Raw genomic sequence first — 5,262 nt, 5'->3', positions numbered from 1 at the left:
CTAAATATTAAAGCGATATTTACAATTTATCCCACTAGTCCGTTGCTTCGTAAGCGAAAATAATAAAAATTACAATTTGGAACCGAATTTGTAAAAATAAAATCCCAGCAGAAATAAATTTACTAGGTATTTTAGTTGATATTACAAATTAAATTGTAATAATTAAGAAATTTGAAATAATTTTTAGAAAAACATGTCAAAATTGAGATTATTACAAGTTACCTAATAAATTTTAGAATTTCTACTGCAAATTCAGTCATTTACAAAGTAGTAATTTTTGCATTGTCATAAAAATTTAAAACAATGATCATTTCGGGAGACGAAAGATGTATTTCCTTGTAGCAATATTTATGAACCTTTTATTTAATAAAGTTACAAAGCTTTTAATGTAACATACTTTTGTGTTTTTTACTTTGCGTGGATAGGTGTTTTGCCTTTATGATAATCCCTGAAAACTACCACAAATGAGCTGCAGTTACGCCAAATATGTTCGTATTAAGAAAAAAATAAGTTAAATCGTCCAAATAAACAAATACAAAGAGCTTTTTATAAGAATTGGAAATCCACCTTATGCAGTGTAATTTTTATCAAAAACATTTTTATCTAAAAGTAACTACTAAAAAATAGGATTTCTGCAGTAAATAGTAGAGTTTGATATGCATTGTAAGTACAAAATCCTCCAAAATACATTATTTTATACAAACCATACTGGTGAGTAATACGTTTAACTATACTAAGAAAATAATAATACACCCACCTTCCATCCATGATGGGAATTTTCCGTTGAAACTCGGACCCATTGTATTAATTAATCTAATAATTATCAAGTTCAGAAGCATACATAGTGTAATCCTAACTCGAAAAGTTCTTCTTTCTTCTTGTAATAAAAGGACTAAGCCATATTGCACTAAACGCAACTTTATAATCCATAATATAGCACACGAAACATCGCCCAACAGGCACTTGTCTTGAATCGAATACAACTGCGGACGAGAATGACGATAATGAAAGCACTTTACCTAAATCTATGTTGCCAAATTGAACAATTAAAATAATATTAATTGATGAACAAATTAAATTTTTAGCACGTTTTTTCTTTTTGAATTAAAAAACTCCTACGCAAAAATTAAAAATTTCGAAAAAGCTCACCGTTTAATTGAAAAAGGATAAAAAGGATAATTAGGGTGGATCAAATGATACGGTTTATTCTTTTATGTTCAAACGTTTAGAAATTAATTTTTATTGAAACATTAAAGGACGAATTAAAAAAAGTATACCGCCAAAAAGGGTTTCCTATAAAATTTTACAAACACCTAGTATGCTAAGCCATGTTGTCTTTAGGCACTGTTGTTCCCGAATATCTAAATTGATTAACTTTAATAATGAACTATGTCTAAAAATAAAAAAAGGTATTACATCCAAATAGAATAGCCAGAAAAATATGATAAGGGTTGCTAGGTATTATCCTTAAAACAAAGTTAATAATTCATTGCTTACTATNTAATTATAATATATAAAGCTACGTTATTAGAATTTTGTTGAATAAATTCACTTTCCTTTAATCGAATACAAATTTAGAAAGGGCCCCACAAAAAGAAGGCTCTCCTGGAAAGACAGGCTGCAAAAATGGACCAATTTGAGTGGCGGGTGGTAATGGTTGCAGAAGGATTCTAGGACTTCGAATTCCTGTAGTCAGTTTCTACCGCAGAATCTAAGAAAAGACAACAAATACTTTGCATTAGAAATTTACATGTGTAATAAACAATTAAAAGAAACAAAGACTATTGATTTGTCTATTTTTAAGTAAGATTTGCGATATTTATTTCAAGTATGATCTTTGAGATCAATAATCCTAATAGATAATAAACCATTATTTGTGAGCTGCAACAATATTAATAATTAAAATTAATAAAACTTACCAGTTCATAAACCTCAACTTTTGAAGTATTCCTCTAGTGACCAAATCATCTTTATGGACATTTCTGAAATAAGTAAACACTGTAACAACACCGGCTTTTACATATTGCAACTAAAATAAAATATTCTTGATTCACTTCAACATATTTTTGAATTTGAAATCAAAGACAAAGTAACTGATTCATTTAAATCTTTACACGAATATGCATTTTAAAATAAAAGTAATTTAAGTAAATATATCAAAAATGGTAAATATAATAAAGCAAGCAATTAATATAATGTATCGTTAGAATTGTAGGTAATCATCTGATGTTATATAAATTAATTACAATTATACAAAACTGTCTACCTATTCTTTAGTCTGAGGAATCTAAATTTTGGCAAAACAATTGTTGCTGCGTTTGATATAAAATAAATAAGTTACTTGTACTTTCATTTTACAAAAAATTTCTTCAATTTCTCAAAAAAAAAATAAATAAAGGAAAAACGGTTACTTATTGACTTTGGAAAACATTAAATAATTTTTAACAATGAATTGGAAAATAAGGAATAATTTTAGCTACATATTTCCAACACATTACTTTCTTTATAATACGTATCAAAGCAGATGATAAGAAATAGAAATCCTAAAATCGATTATTTGTGTAAATTCTACTAGCAGGTAGATACCCAGTTCAGGTGAAATAAATCTATTAAAAATTTCGTTTACAATAATTTACATCTCTTTTTTGTCAAAATTGAATTATCACTTACTACGTTTGTATGCAATTAGTAATTTGAATTTTTATAGCCTAATATAAAAACGAAAATAGTACAGTTGCTTTTGTTCTTTTAAATACAGAACTGTATAGCAATTTTTAAGTGGTACGTTAGTAACAACTATGATGATATGCTTTTATTCGGATAATTTGCCTTTTTATAAAAGTATACCAACCCTCGTTGACGGTAAAATAACAGTAAATGTTTGAAGAGTTATTAAAAGAAATTACAATAAAAAAAATGCAAAGCCATGGGAAGGTCCTAAAAGCTCTATTGAAAAACAAGTAAAACATTGCTTCTAAAGTAAAATCCTAGCTACCACAATTTTATATTCTCTGCTTTATTACAGCCTAATTAAAGTAAAATTTACCACTTACGTTTTATGTAGACTGGTTCATAGGGAATAACTCATCAGTCATCACAATCTACTTTATTCTGCAAGACGAAAAAGAAAAAATTAACCATAAATAATTAAAAGATACAAAGATTACTGATTTGTCTACTTTTAAGTAAAATTTGCGATATTTATTTCAAGTATGATTCTTGAGATCAATAATCCTAATAGATAATAAACCATTATTTGTGAGCTACAACAATATTAATAATTAAAATTAATAAAACTTACCAGTTCATAAACATCAACTTTTGAAGTATTCCTCTAGTGACCAAATCATCTTTATGGACATTTCTGAAATAAGTAAACACTGTAACAACACCGGCTTTTACATATTGCAACTAAAATAAAATATTCTTGATTCACTTCAACATATTTTTGAATTTGAAATCAAAGACAAAGTAACTGATTCATTTAAATCTTTACACGAATATGCATTTTAAAATAAAAGTAATTTAAGTAAATATATCAAAAATGGTAAATATAATAAAGCAAGCAATTAATATAATGTATCGTTAGAATTGTAGGTAATCATCTGATGTTATATAAATTAATTACAATTATACAAAACTGTCTACCTATTCTTTAGTCTGAGGAATCTAAATTTTGGCAAAACAATTGTTGCTGCGTTTGATATAAAATAAATAAGTTACTTGTACTTTCATTTTACAAAAAATTTCTTCAATTTCTCAAAAAAAAAATAAATAAAGGAAAAACGGTTACTTATTGACTTTGGAAAACATTAAATAATTTTTAACAATGAATTGGAAAATAAGGAATAATTTTAGCTACATATTTCCAACACATTACTTTCTTTATAATACGTATCAAAGCAGATGATAAGAAATAGAAATCCTAAAATCGATTATTTGTGTAAATTCTACTAGCAGGTAGATACCCAGTTCAGGTGAAATAAATCTATTAAAAATTTCGTTTACAATAATTTACATCTCTTTTTTGTCAAAATTGAATTATCACTTACTACGTTTGTATGCAATTAGTAATTTGAATTTTTATAGCCTAATATAAAAACGAAAATAGTACAGTTGCTTTTGTTCTTTTAAATACAGAACTGTATAGCAATTTTTAAGTGGTACGTTAGTAACAACTATGATGATATGCTTTTATTCGGATAATTTGCCTTTTTATAAAAGTATACCAACCCTCGTTGACGGTAAAATAACAGTAAATGTTTGAAGAGTTATTAAAAGAAATTACAATAAAAAAAATGCAAAGCCATGGGAAGGTCCTAAAAGCTCTATTGAAAAACAAGTAAAACATTGCTTCTAAAGTAAAATCCTAGCTACCACAATTTTATATTCTCTGCTTTATTACAGCCTAATTAAAGTAAAATTTACCACTTACGTTTTATGTAGACTGGTTCATAGGGAATAACTCATCAGTCATCACAATCTACTTTATTCTGCAAGACGAAAAAGAAAAAATTAACCATAAATAATTAAAAGATACAAAGATTACTGATTTGTCTACTTTTAAGTAAAATTTGCGATATTTATTTCAAGTATGATTCTTGAGATCAATAATCCTAATAGATAATAAACCATTATTTGTGAGCTACAACAATATTAATAATTAAAATTAATAAAACTTACCAGTTCATAAACCTCAACTTTTGAAGTATTCCTCTAGTGACCAAATCATCTTTATGGGCATTTCTGAAATAAGTAAACACTGATATAGCACCGGTTTTTATATATTACAACCAAAATAAAATATTTTTGAGTCATTTCAACACATTTTTAAATTTAAAAGAAAAGACAAAGTAACTGATTCATTTAAACCTTTATTTGAATACGCATTTTTGAATAAAAGTAATTTAAGTAAATATATCAAAAATAGTAAATATAATAAAGCAAGCAATTAATATCATGTAGGTACCCATAAAGTAACAAGTGTGGCTTTTACAGTTGGACAAATAACAATTATGGTATTTATACGAAACTGTCTACCAATTATTTAGTCTCAAGAATCTAATTTTGACAAAACAATTGTTGCTGTTTTTGATATTAAATAAGTAGGTTACCTTTCATTCTACCGAAAGTTTCTTCAGTTTCTCAAAAAAATAAAGGAAAAACGGTCACTTATTGACTTTCGAAAATAATAAATATATAATTTTAACAATGAATTGGAAAATAAGGAATAATTTTTTCTATTTATTTTCAACATATTAT

The 5,262-nt window shown here is 26.2% G+C and overlaps 1 long non-coding RNA gene across 1 annotated transcript; it reads right to left on the bottom strand.

Annotated features, from left to right (window-relative positions):
* Positions 1–1,514: 1,514 nt before the first annotated feature.
* Positions 1,515–4,749, bottom strand: LOC108737979. The gene is made up of 6 exons (XR_003232624.1): positions 4,684–4,749; positions 4,436–4,493; positions 3,302–3,364; positions 3,054–3,111; positions 1,920–1,982; positions 1,515–1,711 (listed from the first exon to the last, which is right to left on the bottom strand). It is a non-coding gene; the product is annotated as an uncharacterized LOC108737979 (long non-coding RNA).
* Between the last annotated feature and the right edge of the window lie 513 nt (positions 4,750–5,262).

This window comes from Agrilus planipennis, unplaced genomic scaffold (assembly GCF_000699045.2).
Source record: "Agrilus planipennis isolate EAB-ADULT unplaced genomic scaffold, Apla_2.0 scaffold161, whole genome shotgun sequence".
Classification (NCBI taxonomy): domain Eukaryota; kingdom Metazoa; phylum Arthropoda; class Insecta; order Coleoptera; family Buprestidae; genus Agrilus; species Agrilus planipennis.
The sequence above is the reverse complement of the archived record's forward strand: the minus strand, read 5'-3'. Positions and strand labels throughout refer to the sequence as shown.